The following is a 24,159-nucleotide window of genomic DNA, read 5'->3' as shown; positions in this document are numbered from 1 at the left end:
ATAATCACATATGCATCACATATCAGACTATTCATTTTGTTTGTTCCATTCTGTGGTGGAAACATTTTAGACATTTTTAGATTAAACACTTGACTCGTTTGTAATGCTTATTTCATAGCATGCATTGTATGTATAGTAAATAAACACAATAAAATTATATGTACGTACTTTTTGGATTATTTTAAACAACATGATCCAAAAAGAAATCTAGAGCTAATAAGTTATAGAAACTGTAACAGTCAGCAGATGGTCATTTTCGGCATGTGATTAAATTAGCGAAATCCCCGTGATCAACATCCCTCCTCCAGTCTCTGGAATCTAATCAACTTACTGGAATCCTCATTTACAAATCCCTCTATTGTCTTAGACTCCGACGCGCAGTACGTGCAGACCGTTTGGCGCCCGCTATTTGCATAAATCATTGATCCCTGATCCGAAGAACATTTATCTCTGTCTGAGTAAACAGGAAACCTTCTGTGCGACTGATGCGGTTAAAATTTACCGACCAGCGAGGTGCCGAGCGGGCTGGAACTTCCCTTCGTACCCTCCAGGGAGTCTCAGAGCTTCTAACACCTAAACAAGCACGGCTTTGTTTCAACGTATGTCCGACCAAAGTCCACTGACTGTTAAACTCATCAAATTCAAGGCACCCGCACACACACACATATTGATGTCCCCTGAGGGGGAGGGCAAAAGTTTACCACGAGGTGTGAACTCTGAATGACTCTGCACGACAAACACACGCACACACCAACGTATGAGACACTATAATCCCTGACCACGTGTGGTTAAAATTACCCTGTAAAATATATAAAACGTATTTCTTGTTGTGTGTCATGATCCCCATACCCAAACTACTATATCTATAAGCTTTATTGGTATGTAATCAATTTGATGTGCATGTAATCACGAAAAATCATGTATCGTTGTGTTATTAGCTCACAGAATTATCATTCGCGGTATTGTTTTGTTCCAAAGAACCCAACGGTGTTGAATCTTTAACACAAAATGCCAGAGGTTGCATTCTTTCATTAATACCAGTTTATAAATGTTTATGAACGAGTTTATTTCTTCAGTACATAGTCGGAAGAGGCGTGTACTTTTGCAAAACGAAAGGAGGTGGCCGCGACACGTCCTTCCAGATGATTGGGTCATGCACGTGAGGAGGCGTGGGTTTAGCTCCTTCAAAACACGGCGCCATCTCTCTCTTCCTTGCAGTTCGCCAGAGAGAGAGACCCGCCTCCTTCCTTCCGCAGAACCTTTGTTTGCTTTTTAATTTTGTTTTTATCTTAAGTCTTTTCTTTTCTTGATAAATCTACCTCAGTTTGATATTTTCCTTAAAGACCAACGAAACCAACTTAAGACTAAATCATCTTTTGGCTAAGTGTGCGTACGCTCTGAAACCGAGTTACCATCATCTCAACTCCGCCTTGAAGACTCCTAGACCACGTGGTTCACAGCCTCCTTGCTACACAGACGCACAAAAGAGGGCCATAGGCAAAGCAAGTAATGTACATTCTTAAATTCGCAATACGAAAGAAATGCTGTGTTTAAGTTTGTCTAAGAATTACTAGAAGCTTTTGGGGTCTCGTTGTGAAGTAACGTTTAAACTGTTTTGCCTTTATTTCTTTCTCTGACTCTCTCACTCACTCTTTTACACGCACACTTACACTCTCACACACACACACTCTCACTCTGTTACACACACACTTAAATACTCTAACTCTACCATTTTCCATCTCTCTCTCTCTCTCTCTCTCTCAATACCCTCCTTTTATTTATTATTTGCGATCGTTTTATATTGTTTGTTTGTTATGCATATTTACTCCTGCGTGATTGAAATAGTACATGTAATCCTTAGTCTGTTTTATTAAAATCCATAATCTTTTGAATTGAATCTGTCTCATATTGTTCCATTACTGAAGTCCCTGAAAGTATGTTTAAGCTACAGCTCTACTTTGATTTTACTATTAAAATTTCTAAATTGTCTAAAACACGAAAATATCGTTCCTTGTGGCCACAGGAAGGTTATTTTTCGGTGTTAAAGACCGATAGGTTTCTGTTCAGAAATTGTACATGCTGTCTGCCGGACGGATAGTTTGCATGATAAATGAACACTAACTTCTACCAAAATTTCTCCTAATTAAAAATATAATTCTACCTACCTATATTCATCGTTACTACGAGTAATCGTGTAATTATTGATATAAGGTGAGGTTTGACCCATTCCTTATTTGGAATAATTTAATTCGTGTACGCGGCATATAAATATTCATATCTCATGAATATTACCTCTCATTTGAGCTAATAAATTCCCTAAAACAGAGTCATTGTCGCTACATAGATTTGGTGTTTAGAATGCTGGCACTTTCAAACTTCATTTTGGGACAAAAATATTCAGATTCATATTCATGTGTGATTGTGGAAGTTTAATGTTTGTACGCGCGTTTGAATTTTGTATTGATAAAGTCGACTCAAAAAAACTGAGCAAGGCGAAAAGCCGTATCAGCCCCCACCAGTATTCCCTGGATGTGGAGAAAACTGCAGTTTACAGTATTGTAACAAGTCTAAGTTAGAAAAAAAAAAAGAAAATCTCTTTTTGCTTGAATGCGTACATGTAATTCTGTCTAAAAGACCTGTTTTTGAACAAAGGAAAGTTCCCTCAGGCGTATTACCGGTATTCTGTAAACCCCGAAAGCGAAGTACTCCGGGTCAGAAAAAAGATCTTTATTTTATATCGTTAGCAACGATAACTACGGGTTGTAAAGAGCTGGTCTAGCTACCCAGTGAAAACCCCGTTTCAGTGTCTGTACAGTCCAGGCACAGAAGATCCGCTGTGATCTTTTTAAAATTTATTTGCAGTGTGGTTTTTGTGTTTGCAAAAGGTCTGCACGCGTGAAAATTGTGATTGCTGAAGCAATCTCTACAGGCGCGTATCAGTTTCAAATTACCACCTCGTGATTTTGTTCCGCTTGAGCGCAACACTGCCATCGCGTGGTCAACAGCAGGTAAGACCTGCCGTTCATCGCTCTCGTCTCGATTTTGTTTCCTCAAAATTCACGGCGATGAGTATCTAATAAGCTGTGTAAATACATATTTGCATTTACAGCTTGCTAAGTTCGTTAAAACAATCCTCTTATTTTGAACTGAGACATTTTATTGTGAGTTTAATTCCCGGAAGGGGAATAGAAACTTTAAAATTATAAAATTTCTCACTCCAAAAACACTGATAGTTCACACGGAGAGAGGACAGCGCCCCCTCGTGGCCGCACCCCTCCAGGTCAGCTTTCTGCTCAAATTCACTCTACTCTGCTTTGTTGTCTAATCTGCCTCATGATTCTGTTCGGTTTTATTTTTATTTAATAATCATTTAATAACAACTCCAATGTTATGGTGATTATTTTTAGAAATCTTTCTATTTCTCTGCAAAAAAAAAAAAAAAAAAAACTTTTGTTTCTCCTTTCCCAGTGTATTTAGATTTGATCTGAAATTGAAACAAAATTAATTTGGTTTTTCCCACTATAAATTCCTCACATTCCAGGCCGGATAGCCCCTGAAAAGGACAGCACCCCCTAGTGGCAGCTCCCTTCTCAAGCCAGCTATCAGCCTTCTACGAAACTTACTCTGTTTTAACTCAATTTCATGTATGCTTTCGTCAATGATTAGTTTATAATCATTACAAAATAACTTCAGTTATTGTGATTATTATAAGGGATCATTCTAATTCACTGTTAATTTCCCCCAGACTTATTTGGATTTTGATTTTAAACTAATTTTGAATTGAAATTTAAGTTGTGTCAAACAGTTAAGGTGACCCACGGAGAAGAAAGAGCGCCCCCTTGAGGCTCCAGTAACCCACTACAGCGGCCTACCGCCCCCTTTTCTTGTTTCCACCTGCATTAGGGTTACTGCTAACTTCCGGTCGGGTTAGGTTATTTTCCAATAACTCTCATCCGTGTCTAACTTCCTTCTGTTTTAACATTAATTGGCAAAAGCCGTTCACCTCTTAATTTGGTTTTTCCTTTCCAGGTTAGTTTAATTTTCTTTTTCTCTTCAAAGTTTTTGTTTTTTTTGTTTACCACCTTATCTCTCGCAGGTTCATCGTGATTTTTGTTCTATTTCCACATAACTCAATTTGGTGTAAGCAAGAAATCTTAATTCACTTTAGGCTCCCTTGTTCATTTTTGTGTGTGTGTCGTATAGGCAAGAATCTCAGCACCTGCAGTGGACTGTGGGAGTCCCTAGTTGACCTCTGTGGGCGAGTCTGCCGACTGACGTTACCGACACGGCCGTGCAGTGACTCTTGAGTTTCTTTTATCGCTGCCACTGGTTGCGGCACGCAGTAAGTGACATCAGCAATCTGGTGCTTCGGAGTATCAGCCACCAAGCCGGCGCACAAGCCAATTGTTGGGACCGCTGCACAAACTATAGGCAGCCCCTGCCACGCCAGTTTTACTGGTGAGTTCTGTGACGCACCCACCTTTGCAGTGCGTTCGGCCGGTTGATATCTCCGGGACTACCAGGATTGTGTTTAAAGTCACCCTGTTTGTGAGGTCGTAGCCGTGAGCAGAGTAACGGAGAATCCAAGGTCACGGCGGCCAGGTGTTTGGGGCGCCGGAAAGGTTGACCGCGCTCAGCGGGGGCCGGCTGGGGTTGACCTCAGTCCACCTCAGGTAAACTGAACTTTGATAATCGAAGAAAAAAAAACAAAGCCCCTATTCCTCTCATTATAAGCCACAGAATCTTAAATACTCCCCCCGCCTACACTTTCTAAGTGTTTGGTTTACCTCTTTCTCCCTAAGGCACCTCCTCGGTGTTATTAGTGGTTAAATTGCAGCACAGATCAAATCACTCAGGTTTATTCTCACTGTGATATCTTTGTTTGATTTTTGTTTTCTTCCTTCCCCCTCAATCTTCTATTCCTCGTGCTTTGCGTGTTCTGTTGTGACTCGTTTCTTTCAGTTCACCAAAGAGACCCCAAGGAGCTAAGTAATAGAGTGACAACTGAGCAGCCTCTATTCCGGGTCCTACACTGACCCGCCTAACTGTCTAAAGTCAGTTAGCCCAAAGGTTCTATAGACGGCACACCGTACAAGCTTGCCTTGGCCCTTTTTGTGTGTGTTGTGTTTCTCTCGCCAACAGTGAGCCAAAATGTCGCGCGCATCAAGCCCCGCGGAACATTGGGACGATCTTGCTGTTTGGCTAAGTGCCATGACAACCGGCTGTCTGCCCAAAGACGCCAGCGACCCAAAACTCCTGACTCGACAGGAACTGGACGCCAACGTAGACCAGCTGATGTCCAACGATCCCACGCAGGCCTACAGCTCGAAAGAATGGAGCCGCATCATGGCGAGCCTCGCCCACAACTTGGTGGCACAGGCACGCTTGGGGGAGAAAGACAACGCCAATCTGGAAAAGGAAAACGCAGGACTAAAGACTCAACTGGAGGAGGCCTGCAAACAAAAGGACCAGGCACAAAAACGTCTGGACGATCTGCTCCTGGAGATCGAAACCGAGGATGAAACACGCCAGGATCTACAACAGGAAGTGGAAAGACTGCAAAAGGCCCTGGAGGACCTGCGTCTGGACACGGACAAGAGAGTGCAGGAGGAGAAACGTACCGTGGAGGAACTCAATGACAAACTGCTACGTGGCGAAGCTCTCCTAGAAAGAGCAGAAATTGAATTAAAAGACAGAGAAGCGTTCCAGTTCCGTTCCAAGCCAGCGGAGGGCAGCGCGGTCAGGGGGGTGCCCGTCCAAGGCAGCAAAATGACCGCTTCGGGGGATTCTGGGACCAGCCTCGCCCCTCCCACAACCAAAAGGGAGGGGGCACCTGGGAAGCCGGCCGGCGACCCAGAAGGAACCAACCCCCATCTCCCCGATCGTCAAGCCCAGAAAACCGATCAAGGGACCCCTCTCGACGTGACACTGGTAAACACAAGCTGGAGCAAACCTCCAACAGAAACAGTGCAGCCACGTCTGAAGCGGCAGAACTTTTGAGCGTACTGAGAGAGTTTCTCCAAAAGAAACCTCACAAGGAAGACAAGGATAAAACAGACACTGCATGACTAAACCATATGCCTGAAACCAACGTCACTCCCAACGCTCCTCCCGCTGACAGCCCACCTGACACTGTTGTTAAACCGCAACCTATGAACCTCGCTGTTACATCACTAAATGACAGCTCCACTCACTCCCTCCAGCTGACTGCCCCCCAGAACACTGTTTGTCAGCCACAGACTAGTGAACTCATTGTTGCATCACCAACTGACGACACCTCTCACTCACTCCGGCTAACAACAACACTTCCTGAACAGGACTGCAGCAGCTCTCACAACAAGGTACCAGACAGTGCTGTCTTGGTGATCTGCACCCACAACGAGCCACCCGAAACCTACCCCCACTGCTTATCAATCAACACGCAAGACCCCACACCAAAACTCCTCGGGAATCTCATTGAGAGAGGAGTGGCACGAAAACTCTATTTAACTCTGATCTCACATTAATCTCTGCGCAACTGTTTGAAAAACTAAAGTTTGAAGCTCAAAAACAGAATCGAACTCTAAATTTCGACACCTGTGAGCTGAATGTGCAGTCCTACAGCCAAAATGACATCCAGCTGAGAAACGTAGCCCCCATTCACCTGGCGATCGGGCCTATGAGCTTAGTACATCCTGTCTGTTTCTCCAATGAACATTTACCCGTTTCTGATAGGCAAAGACCTTCTGGATCGATTCGATCCGTTACTGGACTTCAAACACCTAAAAGTTTGGGCTCAGGTGCGCGAACCCCTTCCCCTCCAGCCACACAAATCTGCAGAACCAGGCTGTCAGGTCACAGGGTTCACGGGAACTCCCTCAGCCAGCCATGAGAACACAGTCACGACAGCTGAGTAGGGTTCAAGTTCGCTACTCTGCACTTTCAGAACCACCCAAGACTCTGATAACTAATGCCCCCAAGTCAACACTGACCTGCAGCTGCAGGATATAACCACCACAGACATTATTATGGCACTATGGGCAGACAACTCAGCCATAAGCCTCTCACTATTCAATGCAATCATTGAAAATACACCAGACCTGCCCTATACCAGCAAACGCACACGTTTCCCTCTGAACTCACATCCATCCTCCATGATATCTGCCAAAGGGATCTGTGCTTTGAACTTGAAATGGAATCACCGGTGCCTGACACATTACTTCCTGATCCTTCCGGGCCCAACCCACGAGGTCTACATTGGAGCAGATATCTTGATTCGCCTCAAGGCTCATGTGGACATGTTTAATGAAGTTGTATGGGCCCCATTGACTTTACAGCCACCTGTTCCCTTCACTCATGACAATCTACTGTCAGGGCAGACCATCCCAGAAGTCTGCACTCTAATCAACGAACAGGGAACGGTGGTACCTGCTTACACTAAACGAGTCGCAGTGAGGCTCAACTTGCGTCGTGGCCAAACCTTAAACCACACCCTGGGTTTCTTCCAACCTTCACCCGAGTGTGGGGAACTCGGACTCACCCTCGAAGCCACACCCCTCACTGAAGTGTCATCTCGAGTAGTCTATATTCTGTTCAACAACTGCACAGCAACTGACATCAACATCCCCAGGGCCTACCGGCTAGGCTGGCTAGTGAGCCACGACTTTCATGACTTTGAACTGATATTGCCCGTCATAGGGCCCATCCCACCTGCACTGATACCTGAAGGACATACAGACAACACATTCTTCACAGCACCCTTCCAATTCATTGCCATCACATCTGTCATGTCGGTGGCCAAAGACCATGTGTGCAGAACGGAGCTGACAGAGGACTAACACCTCGCAGTGTACACCGTCTCCCACCAGCCTGTCGTTAAGACTGATGCACCTGCCATGCCTGTTAAAACCAACCCGACTGATGACAAGCCAACAGAAGAACCGTATCAAGGTTTTGAATCTCAAGTGCAACAAATTCTACAGGATGCTGATGCCCTTCAGGACGATGCAGACCGCCAAAGGCTACGACAGGTCCTGTATAAATTCAAAGAATCCTTTGCCAAAGACTCTTTAGACTGTGGTCTTACCAACTTCCACACGGTGCGCATCCCCACGCACCCCGAGGCTCCTCCCACCTTCGTCAAGCAATACAAAATTCCCATCGCCTCACATGAACCAGTTCAGGAAATCATCGAATCCATGCTTGAGAAGAATGTTATCAGACCATGTAATAGCACCTACTCTGCTCCAATTTGGCCCGTTCTCAAACCTAATGGGAAATGGAGGCCCACCATTGACTATCGAAAACTGAATCAACAGGTGCCTTTGTCATTGGTGGCCCATGACCCAGCTGGAACAGGAAATCCCTCGAATCAGAGGTGCCACCATCTTCTCAACACTCGATATGGCCTCGGGATTCTGGACCATTCCAGTGCACCCCGACGACCAACACAAGCTGGCATTTACATTCGGCAACCGACAGTACACCTTCAACCGGTGCCCGTTCGGGTACGCCAACTCACCAGCCGAGTTCAACATCTTCCTGAACAAAGCCTGCCCAGACGCCAGAATGAGAGGTAACCTGATTTACGTCGACGATGTGCTCATGAAAAGCACGACGGTGGCCAACCACCTCAAAGAAATAGACTATGTTTTGAACCAGTTATCCGCTGCCGGCGCCAAAATAGCCCTCCACAAGGGACAGTGGTGTCGCACCAAGGTCAACTACGTGGGCCTGCTCATCGGACCCCATGGCATCGAACCACAATCAAACCGTATTCATGCCATTCAAAACATCAAGCCTCCCACTAACGTCTCTGAACTACGAAGTTTCCTAGGAGTATGCAATTACTCTCGACAGTTCATCGAAAACTATTCAGACATCGCCAGGCCTCTAACAGCTCTGCTGAAAAAGGACTGCCCTTTCGTCTGGTCAGACGCTCAGGAACATGCCATGGCGGAGCTAAAAAGACATTTATGCACAGCTCCATGTCTCGCTTACCCCGATCCGCAAAAAGAATTCCACCTGGAAGCTGGGTTTTCGGACCAATGTCTCAGTGCTGGCCTATACCAACTGCACGACCAAGACAAAAAGGTGGTCGCATATGCCAGCAAGACACTTCTCCCTCCAGAATGTAAATTCTCAGACTGTGAAAAAGCTTTACTCTGTAAAGTATGGGCCATTCAGCGTTTCTCCAACTACATTGGGGCACAGAAAGTCATCATAGAAACTTGCCACCAGCCCGTCATGTTTCTCAATAGCCAGCGCATTCGAGATGGCGTGGTCACCAATTCACGCATAGCTACATGGCTAATGGCTCTCCAGGGACGCAATGTTGAGGCCCGGTATGCACAGAATCACAAATCTGCTCTGGGGAACGGCCTGGCTGCATGTCAAAACTGCTCTGACAACTCACCTGCTGCAACACCGGAAACACCTGAGCCCCAGCAGCCACAACTGACCTGTCACAGGTACTTCGAAAAGAATGCGTGCGAAGGTATGCCCACAGCTTACGTTGACGGATGCTCCTACAACAGCGAGGGCATCCTAAAAGCAGGTGCAGGAATACTGTGGGTCGACAACCACCCATGTCCACCACAACACTTCAACCTGGGTCCCCAGTCATCACAATATGCAGAGATAGCAGCCATTCTCATAACTCTGCAAATCGCATCTGCCCATAACATCAGAGAACTTCTCATCTGCACAGACTCTAACTATGCCAGACTCAGTTTTGTGTGCCATCTCCCGATCTGGAAACAAAATGGTTTCAAAACTGCTAACAACAAGCCTGTCAAGCACCAACACCTGTTCCAGGCATGTGATAACATCACAACAACACACGATGTCACCGTGTACTGGAAGAAGGTAAAAGGACATTCTAAACTGCCAGGCCAAGACAAAGACTTTAATGACCACACTGACGCCCTCGCCAAAGCGGGCGCCCTACACGGTGAACCGCGGTCTTCCCCAAAACCCACGCCCACCCCCAATGTTGCAGTGCTAACACGAAGCAAGCGGTCCTTACCTGCTACGGCACCAGCTTCACAGCTGCTATCGCTAACTCCGCAAATTTCCAACAACGACATTGCGGATATGCAAGCCTCAGACACTGCCATAAAGACAATTTTTGACCACCTCTGTAACCCCACCACCTACCCTATCGCACCTTCGGACCTCACTACTGACTCCGACCTCAGACATCTACATAACTCCAGACACATGCTGCGTGTGCGGGACGACATTCTATGGTTTGACCCTGATGACACCACATTGCCTAGGCTCGTTGTGCCACTGTGTCAGAGGGGGGTGATGCTAATGCACGCCCGCAACGCACCATACGCTGGACACCACGGTACCAGAGCCACGTATGAGACACTTAGACAGGTGGCATACTGGCCAGGTATGCAACAGGACGTGGCCGAGTATGTGAGAGAATGCTTGGTCTGCTGTCAGTTCCAACCGTCGAACCCAAATCACAGAGCCCCATTGCAACGCAGAGGAATCACGTTCCCGTGGTCAGACCTCCAAATTGACTGGGTAGGACCCCTGCCCAGATCATCCAGAGGCAATAAATACTTTCTCACGGTGGTGTGTCAGTTTACCAAGTGGGTAGAGTGTTTGCCAGCACCCAACGACACTGCCCAAACAACGGCATATCTTTTGATGAATCACATCTTCTCCCGGTTCGGACTGCCACTAAGAGTCAACTCAGACCGAGGCACTCATTTCACGGCCGAGATCATGCAAAAGATCTGGAGATGTCTAGTGGTGCAAGCTAAACTTCACATCAGCCACCATCCGATCTCGTCGTGGGCAGGTAGAAAGATCTAACCGAACGGTGGTCGCCATGTTAATAAAGTACGTGTCGGCTAATCAGAAAGACTGGGATGTGAAACTTCCCCTGGTGCTGATGGCCATCAGAGCAACCCCGCAGGAGTCGACACGGGTGTCCCCGTTTGAACTCATGACTGGGAGGCAGATGACCCTCCCATTACACCTGTTGTACCAACCAGGAGACCACAACCTTGTCACCGCCTACACCACGTCCCAATATCTGGACGAACTCCATAAACACTTGAAAACAACTTTCGCTTTCGCCCAGCAACACCTGAAAAACAGCGCTGAAGGCCAGAAAGCATATTATGACCAAAATGCATCACACCAGGAACTCAGCGTGGGCGACAAAGTCCTGTATTACAGTTTCGCCTTGCCACCCAAGCAGCTGTCAAAAAAGTTTCTGCCCCACTGGACTGGACCTCATGAGATTGTGAACAAACTCTCCCCCGTAGCGTACCAAATCCAGATAAAACGGGGACCAAGAGAACCAGTTCTCAAATGGGTCCACCGCAATCAGATTAGAAGACATGTGGCCCCTAGCAGGGACAGACAGGAAGAGGCCAATGCAAGCTAAACTCAACCGCCGTCATCGCAGCAAAACGGCTGTCCCATACAACCCGGAACAACCCTCGCTGACCTGTGCCTTTTCTCTTTCCCCTTTTTCCTCCGTACCTCTCTCTCTCTTGCCTGTAGCAGGATGCTGCTGTGGATTGCCATCATGTGCTTTCAGACGACCAGAAGCCAGCCGCCACCCGACCTCATCTCCCCAGCACCGGCCTCGGGAATTGTGTTGAGAGAGCAGCCTGGATTGCTTATCACGAATTGCCGAACCCACACACAGAAGGTGTACGTGCGACTCGACCCTCGAAATGTCTACCGAGCACACTACCCAAGGGCAGTCGTCCAGTACATTTGGGCAGGTGCCAGATGGACAGAAACCGCCCTCAACCACGCTGAAGCCGACGTCGAACACATGCTGAACTAACTCGAGAAGATGACCCTCACGCAGGCCGAACTGGGTGGCCATAACAAATGTTCCAAAAGGTTCCTGGGAGCGCTGCTCGGAGCCGCTGCTGCCGTAGGCACGCTGTTCAACATCGGTACGTCCAGTGTTAACGCTGTGAACATAGCCACTGTACGAAGGCATGTAGCAGAAATCCAGACGGAACTTCCACAGTTGAAAGATCAACTCACCACACAGAGCGCATCCCTGACCACCATAGGCAAGACACTGAGAGGAACGGTCACAGTCCTCAACACACACAGTGTCATGTTGAACCAGACTGTGAGTTCCATGAAACAGCTGTTCACAGTCTTCCAGAATGACTTTGCCCAAACTCAGTTGGTCACCGCATTAATGACCGACATGCTCAGAGAAGTGAGCTCCTCCATGGACAGTTTAGCCATGGGTAGAATCCCGCCATACCTAATACCCCTGAGCCTGGTGCAAACCGTGCTGGCGTCCGCCATCACCACACCCACTGATCCGATACAAACCCATCTTGCCTACTCTTTGGGCAGTGCCATTCCACTGTATGTTGACCCTGCCCAGAGAGAGGTTGGCTTCCTCCTCAACTTACCCATTATAGAGTCAAGCCGAATCTACCAACTCAAAGACGTTGTCAACATAGGATTCTGGCAAAGCAACACCCAGTTCAAGGTACAGACTCCCGAGGTAGTGGCTTACCACGACAGCGACCTGCAACTGTACCTGGCCCCTAACTTGCACATGTGCACGCTCACCAAAGACATACACTACCTCTGTCCTAGCAAACCTTTTCTCAGGGATAATACAGATGGAATTTGCGGCCTGCAACATCTGGCTAACGACGCACGTTGTCCGGCTGATGCTAAGCCTCGCGGCCAAGTCACCGAGACGCAAGCCGAAATTGTAGGAAACCGGTGGCTCGTGAACACTCCAGTGAGGTCGGCGACACTGACCTATGACCAACACGACACCGCTACACGTGTCAACCTGCTTAACCAAAGCATGTGGATTCAAGTTCCCCGAGGAGCCATCCTCCACCTGGATGACCTGGCCTTGTACCATCTCCCGAGTGAAGAGTACCAAGCCGAACTAGAGATTCCATCTTTCTTTAGGGACCGCAGTTTCACTCTAGATCCAGAACTGGAGAATTGGATTGCACAAGGGGGGTCACAAATCATCGATATAGCTCCCCTTGACTCCGCCCTTCAAGCCTTGTCTCGAGTGCCCATCCTGAACACTTCACCTGTTGCCCAAGCCTGGACCGCAGCTGACACTGCCCTGTGCATCTCCACCATCATCGGACATACCCTCACCTTGGGCTTGGCCTATGTCCTGTACCGAAGAGTCAACGCAATCCGAACCTCCACAACCAAGCTCACAGAGGCAGTCTCCGTAGGCTTCTGGAGAAGCCCTCGGAGAGATGACACCTCGCCAGAGAAGGCTGAAGACCTCATCGAACTAAGCCCTCAGTCTTAGTAAACCCTTTGCAGCCTCCTCCCATCCATGCACCTGCCATCTGACCATTGTTACCGTGATGAGTCGACTAGGCCCATACACGCCCTGTCAACTCATCAAGGGGGGACTGTAACAGTCAGCAGATGGTCATTTTCGGCATCCCCGTGATCAACACCCCTCCTCCAGTCTCTGGAACCTAATCAACTTACTGGAATCCTCATTTACAAATCCCTCTATTGTCTTAGACTCCGACGCGCAATACGTGCAGACCGTTTGGCGCCCGCTATTTGATCATTGATCCCTGATCCGAAGAACATTTATCTCTGTCTGAGTAAACAGGAAACCTTCTGTGCGACTGATGCGGTTAAAATTTACCGACCAGCGAGGTGCCGAGTGGGCTGGAACTTCCCTTCGTACCCTCCAGGGAGTCTCAGATCTTCTAACACCTAAACAAGCACGGCTTTGTTTCAACGTATGTCCGACCAAAGTCCACTGACTGTTAAACTCATCAAATTCAAGGCACCCGCACACACACACATATTGATGTCCCCTGAGGGGGAGGGCAAAAGTTTACCACGAGGTGTGAACTTTGAATGACTCTGCACGACAAACACACGCACACACCAACGTATGAGACACTATAATCCCTGACCACGTGTGGTTAAAATTACCCTGTAAAATATATAAAACGTATTTCTTGTTGTGTGTCATGATCCCCATACCCAAACTACTATATCTATAAGCTTTATTGGTATGTAATCAATTTGATGTGCATGTAATCACGAAAAATCATGTATCGTTGTGTTATTAGCTCACAGAATTATCATTCGCGGTATTGTTTTGTTCCAAAGAACCCAACGGTGTTGAATCTTTAACACAAAATGCCAGAGGATGCATTCTTTCATGAATACCAGTTTATAAATGTTTATGAACGAGTTTATTTCTTCAGTACATAGTCGGAAGAGGCGTGTACTTTTGCAAAATGAAAGGAGGTGGCCGCCACAAGTCCTTCCAGATGATTGGGTCATGCACGTGAGGAAGCGTGGGTTTAGCTCCTTCAAAACACGGCGCCATCTCTCTCTTCCTTGCAGTTCGCCAGAGAGAGAGACCCGCCTCCTTCCTTCCGCGGAACCTTCGTTTGCTTTTTAATTTAGTTTTTATCTTAAGTCTTTTCTTTTCTTGATAAATCTACCTCAGTTTGATATTTTCCTTAAAGACCAACGAAACCAACTTAAGACTAAATCATCTTTTGGCTAAGTTTGCGTACGCTCTGAAACCGAGTTACCATCATCTCAACTCCGCCTTGAAGACTCCTAGACCACGTGGTTCACAGCCTCCTTGCTACACAGACGCACGAAAGAGGGCCATAGGCAAAGCAAGTAATGTACATTCTTAAATTCGCAATACGAAAGAAATGCTGTGTTTAAGTTTGTCTAAGAATTACTAGAAGCTTTTGGGGTCTCGTTGTGAAGTAACGTTTAAACTGTTTTGCCTTTCTTTCTTTCTCTGACTCTCTCACTCACTCTTTTACACGCACACTTACACTCTCACACACACACGCTCTCACTCTGTTACACACACACTTAAATACTCTAACTCTACAACTTTCCACCTCTCTCTCTCTCTCTCTCTCAATACCCTCCTTTTATTTATTATTTGCGATCGTTTTATATTGTTTGTTTGTTATGCATATTTACTCCTGCGTGATTGAAATAGTACATGTAATCCTTAGTCTGTTTTATTAAATCCATAATCTTTTGAATTGAATCTGTCTCATATTGTTCCATTACTGAAGTCCCTGAAAGTGTGTTTAACACTAGAACTCCCAAGGCGGTCATTTTGACCGTTTTTAAATTTTACAATGTAATAACTTTGTTAAAATAAAATAAATGTGGCTGTAGGACTCTGACTTTTCCTAAATATGTGTATATTTTATTCTGACACTGTTATTTTATTAAAATCATAAAACACACAACAGTTCTGACTATTTCTACCTAGAACTACCATAACGGTCATTTTGACCGCACGCGTTATAGATATCATAAGTCCGCTACATTGCAAGTTTCGCAGAGGGACTTCATCATACGACTGGCGAGCGAACTTCACTCCGACCACATGGAATCAAAAACCATACAACTGGAGGAACTGCAAACAAAATAAAACCAAGGAGATGTATCAAATGTCACAACGTGTGTGGGAGCTGCACGCGAAAGGCGGTGTTTACCTGTGTGGAATGTGCGTAAGCGTCAATGATGCGGGGTGTTTGCGCCGTTCAAATGGGCAGTTAATCTGATTTTGTTCGTTAATATTTTTTGTTCACTGAAACTAATCGTGATAACTAATTCTGAAGCAGTTCGTTTTCTTGTTTAGCTAATGTTCATGTTTTTTTCTTAGCCTGTTTGTGTGTGTACATTTTCACATTCATTTGAATTAAAATTGTGTGTCCTGTTTATCATTAGGCTACCTATCATTGTAGATCCATTTATTTTTAGATTTTGTATTGATTATTGAACTTATTTACAAACAGGGCTGTACTAACTGTATGAAGCTTTGACGTTTCCTAACTTTTGTGCGTGTCTATTCACGTGGTGAGTGCGGTGAAAAAAAATATTATTTTGATGCAAAATGTTCCTCAAATAGAGGCAGCACCTGTCGGGGTAATCTTTCTTTTGTGCTTGTTTTAAGGGCTATGACGACAGGAATTAAAAGCTTCATTGGAAAAGAGAAGGTTAACATGTACAATAGATATTACATGACGAAAATGACGTTCAGTACGGCCATATGAACGTCAAAGTATGAACGGTCAGAATGACCGCTATGGTCGTTCTAGTAGTTATGGAATTCCGGTAGTTCTAGTGTTAAGCTACAGCTCTACTTTGATTTTACTATTAAAATTTCTAAATTGTCTAAAACACGAAAATATCGTTCCTTGTGGCCACAGGAAGGTTATTTTTCGGTGTTTTTTTTTGTGATCAATTATTTATTTATTTTCTTACAATCATTATGTACACATTGGAGAGGAAACACCTTCACAAGAGAGAGAAAAACCTTAGGCTAATTACATCATCATTAAAAATATAACAAAGGCACAGTAAGGTGTTGCTTATTCTGGTACCTGTTTCTCTTCTCCTCCCCATGTCCTACCCAACCCAAGTCCACCCTCCAACCCCTAACAAGATTCGCTCAAGGTAATGAACAGTTAAACAACAAAAAAAAAAAAAAAAAAAGGAAGGTTATTTTTCGGTGTTAAAGACCGATAGGTTTCTGTTCAGAAATTGTACATGCTGTCTGCCGGACGGATAGTTTGCATGATAAATGAACACTAACTTCTACCAAAATTTCCCCTAATTAAAAATATAATTCTACCTACCTATATTCATCGTTACTACGAGTAATCGTGTAATTATTGATATAAGGTGAGGTTTGACCCATTCCTTATTTGGAATAATTTAATTTGTGTATGCGGCATATAAATATTCATATCTCATGAATATTACCTCTCATTTGAGCTAATAAATTCCCTAAAACAGAGTCATTGTCGCTACAAAACGCTTCAGTGTGCTAACTGAAATGAAAAAGACTGAAACTGAAACTACCATAAAATAAAACAAAGTGTAAGTTGAAGTAATAAAATAACAAAAATTCTAAATATTAAATATTTATAAATGCTTTAAAAGTGTATAAATAATACTAAAATAATACTGTGATTGACATGTTTATGGTGAGTGCTGAATTATTAACACACTCTGTATATGCTAACAATATAGCATCATGACTTTTTTGTCATGATGTGCATGGATACAAAATATAAACAACACTGCATTTCTCTATATTTGATGCTTGAGGTGAACTAAAACAGATGATTATTTTAATTCTGATCAGGTCTAATGTTGCCCTAGGTGTTGAATCATTGTGTTCATCCATCATTTATGAAATGATGCCTGTAACAGCAGGTTTGAACATGAAACAGCATCGGGGAGCATCAAACTGACTCTCAACCCTCTGAAATGACTCTATATCTTTAAGTTTAATCCAGTGTCATTCCCACATTTACCGAAACAACGCTCGAATACACAAAATGCTGTTCTCACTCCCAAGAAGCATTAATCTTGATTATAAACCTAAGTGAAATTATGCTTTATTACAAGTTTTAGCAGATTTTTTTTTCTCATTTGTGTGTTAGACGTGAATGAGTGTGTTTGTGTCAGAGCCGGACAGTAACGGAGTACATTTACTTGAGTACAGTACTTAAGTACAATTTTGAGGGATCTGTACTTTACTTGAGTATCATTTTTGGGGAGTACTCATGACTTTACTCAAGTACATTTGAGAGGCAAATATTGTACTCTTTACTCCGCTACATTTCTATCCATAACCGTGAGTACCCGTTACTTCTTCTAAAAAAATAATAAATAAAAAAAAAGGAAAAAAGAAAAAGCGAGCGACAGTGCGCGAGAGAGACCGAGTGTGTCAGCGCGCGCGACCGGCTCTCTCTCTCTCTCTGCTCGTTCATTCAGTTAAACATGCGCCCTGTCACAAGCGGCAGTTCATCTACTTTACTCACCGATCAAATAAGACTTTGGCGCGACAAAAATTCACTTTGGCGAGCGCTAAAACAAGTTCAATGCAGGAAAATTCATGCGTGAATTTAACTGAGTAGTACATGACCATGTACTCGCACAAATGGCACCACATACAATTTGAACTCGCACATTCTCAATAAAATGGTCGCATATTTGGTCGCAGTCTGGAACCCTGTGATTTGATTGATGAAAAAAAGAGAAACTCACATGTACACACAATTGTTAGCTGAATTTTCTTTTCTGATATTACACATTAATGTAAGCTGAGCATTTGCGTTGATGTTCTTGAGTATGCGGTGTGTTTAACACAGTCGGGTTCAAATGTGGGTGCAAAAAATCCATTAAAACTCTAGCAGAGGTTTGTCAGAGCGTTGCCATTGTGCTATTGCCTTGTGGGCAAGTGAAAATGTTAAATAAAGCAGCATGGTAAAAAGATGAAAATGACTTGATTTTACTTTCAATTTCTTTACATTCTCCAAGGTATTAACTAGGGGTGGAACGGTACATGTATTCGTATTGAACCGAATCGGTACGGGCGTCACGGTTCGGTAGGCTACATGAATTTACACGGAGAATACGGTATAAAAATAAATAAAACTCGCGTGCAAATTAATTAATGTAATGCGGAACTACTGTTAGATACGCGGGTTCTTTAGGGACACCTAATCTGTAGCCCCGCCTTAAGCTAGGTTTGGTTATACCTTCTTATACTGTCTATGGTTTATACTTTTGCCTGCCTCCGCAGCGCGAGCCTCCGCTGACCGTGCGCGCGCCTCCCCAAATGGACGAGGCATTTATACTTAGCGCTCGCCGGTGTATATTCTTTGAAACGACAGGGTGCGACAGGGTGTAATTGTCCTCTAAACCATCAGGAATCAGTGGTTTGAAGTAAGGTAGGCTACACTCGTGAATGTTTATTTTAGTAAAACAACACTTTAGTACACCAAAACCACACAGCAAAATAATCGTGTAAAGCAGTAAACCAGATTATTCCTTGTGACATTAGAAAAAAAAAAATGGATATGAGAACGTAACCTACAACTAAATTAACGTTATCTTACATAATTTCTAAACATTTTTATTTAGTTTTGTGAACCTTTTTATAAAACATGGCCATTTATTTTTATTTAAAGGGCTGATGTCTGCTATTGTAGGCTCATTTTGTTAATGTAAGCAACTAATTTAGACGCAAGAACTGGGTGCCGGTGCTGTGAGATGTACATGCTCGGCCAGATTCGGCTCGAAGTCGTGCGTCTTCGGATCATATGCGGAGCCGTGCGCTAAAAGCCGTGCACTGCACACCGCCAAGCAAAATGTGGCCTTGCACACCCAACGCGCATGACCGCCCACACCACAATGACGACATTTTTGCCGCGCGCACCCTCGCGCTCGTGCGTCCACACATAAATAAGAGATGCTTTATTTTTAGTTTTATAGCTGATTGTCTTATTTTGTTTACATCTTACTTTACACACTTCAGGGCAGGCTGTTGCAGCTAGCTCAGGGGAGAGACTGTATGACACTAGGTGGTACAGCCTGAGACATGCACAATAAAAAAAAAATTGCCTTCTGCATTTTTGTTTTGCTTTTCCCTCCATTGTACCGAACTCGTACCGAACCGTGATGTCTGAACTGAGGTATGAACCGAACCGTGACTTCTGTGTACCGTTTCACCCCTAGTATTAACATTAACATTTTTCATAACTCCATGTAGGACGTTTCTGTACATAAATGTAAGCACTATGGCAGTAGTAATGCAATATTTAGAAAATGTACTCTTGTACTCTTGGTACTCAAGTACTTTTAAAAACAAGTACTTTAGTACTTTTACTTGAGTAGACATCTGACTGTAGTACTTTTACTTGTACTTGAGTAAAATTTAGCAAGGGGTATCTGTACTTTTACTCAAGTAATAAAGCTGTGTACTCTGTCCGCCTCTGGTTTGTGTTAAGGTTAGGTTAGTTGTTGGACTTACACTTGCTGCCACCCGCAGTTTCATGCAGGCTCCATCTGGATCCCTGAACCAAAGACGCTCGACACGCTCCGAGCCAGACCACACCTGCAGACAAATAGACAGAGAGGTTGAGAATAGACACACATCCATCTATCAGATCTAGAAGCTCTTTGTTTCATCTCTACAGTTATTTATCTGTCGATTTCTCCATTCTTTCCATCATCATCCATTCAATTCAAATGCACATTGAAACACATACAGTATACAACAGGTGTCGGCAACAAGCAATAATATCTTTAATAAACGGCGCCCGCAGCCAGATTATTTTGATAACGGCTGGTTCTGAAATAGATCTGTCATGACAGCAACAGTTACTCACAATCACATCGTCTTTAGTGATTTTGTATGAGAACGTTTTTGCAGCAATGGTTTATTTTGAGATGAATTGAGAGCTTTTAATTTGAAAAGTTCTGAAAGACATTCAAAAGAGTCTGTGGATTGCTTCGTTGCAGATAAGACACACCGGCTTTGCATTCACAAAACTAGGTAGGATGAACGCATAGTTGTCTTTCCATTCTTCTTTGTATGCCCTATTTCCGCTGTCAACTTTCCTCTTTAGACTCTTTGATAGTGCTATTTTCCAGACATGGGGACTTGTGACTTGGTGACTTGGACTCGAGTCGACTCGAGTCGCTATTTTTATGACTTGTGACTTGACTTGACAAAAAATTAAATACTTGAGACTTGACTCGGACTTGGAAGTTAAAGACTCGGGACTTGACTTGACTTGAGACACGATGACTTGAATGACTTGAGTGTTAATCACATCATGTTTTCAGTTTGAATATAAAATATATAAATTATTTAAAAAAATAAAGTTGATTACCCAGCTGGAGCGCAGGCTGAGAATAGCGTTGTCATGACTGGATAACGACACTATCATCAGTCGCGCCCTCTCGTACCTTAAACACCACGCCCACTTAGATCAGATATCACATCAACATGTCAGCCGGAGGGGTACTGACTCCGAGGGTCATCGCTTTCGGCTTCAAGAATTATTCACAAGATGGCAAAAGATGAACAGCGCTTTGCAAGACATGCAACATTAACATCGCGGATAGCCAGACAGAGCTGCCAACTCACGCATTCACCGTGAGACACACGACACTTTTCACATGCTCTCACGTCGCCACACATTCATTTTCTCACGCACAGAAAAATCGCGACGCAAGAGCAGGTTACATATGATATAAAAAAAATCTCAGCTCTCAGATTCTGTCACTTTTATTACGAAATTCAAACAATAAATACCGTTTTGGCGCTTGTAAATGTGACGCGACAGATCCCTAGCGGCAGGTGAACCGATCATCTCTAGCTAGTAAACAAACACGAATGAACAATGTTGAAAGATACAGTAGGCCTACAACTTACCGAAATGTATATTCCTCATACATAATATCGACCAATCAATCAAACAAATGGGTCAATAAAACAGCTGGAGAACAATTATGTCACATAACATTTACCTCAGGAAAGCCATTTGATGACCATAATATGGCTATAGCACGTTAGTTGGCTAGAAAAAAGTATTTTGCTAAATATGTGTACTATTACATATTTATTATATTTTTACTTATCATTAAATAAAGTTGTTATTATAATAAAAAACGCATTATAGCCTATCTCTCTGTATGTTTACAGCATTAGGTAAGTTGTTTTTTTCTTGAGAAAAATGAATGCCTATCTTGTGTAGCCTACCTAATATTTATCCAAATGAGTCAATATTAAATCAGATCACAATAATTGAATTGAAATAATAAAAAAGCGTAGCTTACCAGAAATTGTACCATGTAAACATTGTAACATGTTGTCACTAAACCGAATACAATTCAGTTTAGTTACTAAAATGTTTTGACAATCACAATACACTTATTGTAAACACAGTTTACGTACAACATTAAACTTTGTTACATTTTAAACACTGTTGGCAGAAGTGAAAAATAAATAATTTTATGAAGTTACAATTTTGTTTGATTCCATGATGTATTTTACTGAACATGAGTATTTACAATGCAACTCCAAATTATTGTAATTTATTGACAGTTACCCATATCTGGTCTTTTCACTTTATTAAGATCAGATTCTGCAGGTAAAATTACAATAATAAGGTGACTTGACTTGGACTTGACTTGACCTACTACAGGACTTGACTTGACTTGACTTGACATAACCTGTGACTTGACTTGACTTGACTTGCCCAAGAAAAAAATACTTGGGACTTACTTGAGACTTGAAGGTTAAGACTTGAGACTTACTTGAGACTTGCACATGTGTGACTTGGTCCCATCTCTGCTATTTTCTCTCACCAGCTAGCTTAAATGTTAACATCACTCTGCACACAACGTAATAGCGTACCTCCAGCACGCAAACAATAAAAAAAAATGCAGTTTAGTATGTGAGGATGCCCAGGAATAATTGTAAAAATGTAAAAGTAGGCTGTCAAATAATTATTACAATAAGTTAGGCTCCATTGTGTAACAAGCAAATTCAAATGATACACATTTATTATTCACAATATGGAAAGAGGAAATAAAACATAGTTTGTTAAGAGCATGACTCAAACATGCCATTAATGGGCTTATTCAAGTCCTCTTTTATTTATTTTTTGTTATTTTCATCTATTCCGCATCTCCCACATGTATGTTTTAGCAAGGCGGTCTGTGTTGCAAGTTGGTGAATAAGGATACTTGCCAGGTTACGTGTCACTACTACTTTATTAATTTATCCAGAGTAAAACCTGGAAACCTCCACACAAATGTGAATCTTCCTGCTACAGAATTAGCAGCAGAGAACAGCTCACTACCAGTTACAAAATACACTGTAACAGTCTGTCACAGGCAATTGTAGTTGCATTTTTCATCAATTAATTTCTTAAATTATCCTTTGATTTATCTCTATGATCTGCTGCGACATTCAGATGGGAGGGTCAGAATTTGGCATAAACAACAGCATGGATTCATTTAGCCTTGTATCAATGGCATGTCCATCCTTTTATGACCACAGTTTACCCATCTTCTGATGTCTAACTCCAGCAGGATAAACATGCTCAAATCATCTCAAGCTGGTTTATTGAACAAGGCAATGAGTTCACTATACTCAAATGTCCTCCACCATCACCAGATCTCAATCCAATAGAGGATTAAAATCCAACAAATCTGGGGCAAATGGAGGCGCTAGAAACATGAAGTCGCTTGGGACAGATTCGACAAACGGTTCCTGTCAGAAAATAACTGTCTCTCCCCATGAGTCTTCCGTTTCTTCTAGAGCTCCATGCCCAACTGGAGAAGTCATGGAAGAAACCATGTTCAGCTCGAGTTTATACATTCTAGCCTTCGAACTATGTGAATGTGGAGGGATTACGCGAGCGGGGATATGTGAGGATGCCCCCTGTTGAAGAGACGCTGGCGAGTTATCTCTCACAGGGTGAGGCATCTTCACATTTTAAATGACCTAATATAAATCACATCTGTTGACTACACTCTAAAAATGTTGGCCTGAGCCTATTGGGTAATTTTTTGGTACTTTTTTGGGGTCGTTTTTGTGCTACCTAGTTGATGGGTTTTGTGGCTGGATCAATGTCAGTTCTCAACACGGCCAAAATTGTTTTAAGTATGTTTTTATTGTATCTATAAACTTGTTACTGTGCTGTAGATAATTTTATTACACATATACCATAGTAGGGCTGGAATCGAAACCGAAATTCAGAACCTCTAACCGATGTAATTTTCCCATGTCAGTTATTTCGTTTTTTAAATCCTGTTAATTCTTTCCCTTAAAAACATACTACTACGTGTGTAGTCATGTGACTCCACCCTGTCCAGTCAGCGTCATGGAAGTAACGTCAAGGCAAACTCAAACACGAGTCAACACACATCGCGCGAGCCCCGAAGCGAGATCACTTTCGCTTACATTTAACATTTACATTTAATCATTTAGCAGAAATGAAGATTCAAGCAATTTTACAGCATTCAAGAACAAAAATATGTAAAACATCTCATTTCAGTGCTCGCAAGCTTTTTTCTGTGACATAGAGAGCCGAGCCGCGTCATGTATCTGACAACGCGCGAGCCCTGCAGCCAGATCACTTTCTCTTGCGTCTTCACTAAACGTTGTCTGTTTTAAGGCTTGGCAGTTCGAACATTCAAGCAATTTTAGACCATCAGATGTGTATCATTATATTGAACTACTGCGCTGATGCCTTGTGGCACACAAACATTCAAACAAACAGTAGCTTGCACACCACGTAAAGATCACCCGCACAGAGAAACATTCAGGAACGCAGAAACACATTGTGAACTATC

At 43.5% G+C, this 24,159-nt stretch overlaps 1 protein-coding gene across 26 annotated transcripts in view; it reads right to left on the bottom strand.

Annotated features, from left to right (window-relative positions):
• LOC307155595 (receptor-type tyrosine-protein phosphatase delta) overlaps positions 1-24,159 on the bottom strand; it is an 846,598-nt gene that overhangs the window by 529,577 nt on the left and 292,862 nt on the right. For all 26 annotated transcript variants that reach the window (XM_079866351.1, XM_079866375.1, XM_079866370.1 and 23 more), the window contains exon 5: positions 19,820-19,903. The gene's annotated coding sequence lies outside the window, so the exon portion shown is untranslated. The remainder of the gene's footprint in view (positions 1-19,819; positions 19,904-24,159) is intronic.

This window comes from Squalius cephalus, assembly GCF_949319135.1.
Source record: "Squalius cephalus genome assembly, chromosome: 3".
NCBI classification, from domain to species: domain Eukaryota; kingdom Metazoa; phylum Chordata; class Actinopteri; order Cypriniformes; family Leuciscidae; genus Squalius; species Squalius cephalus.
Note: the sequence above shows the minus strand (reverse complement) of the source record. Positions and strands in the feature narration are given on the sequence as shown.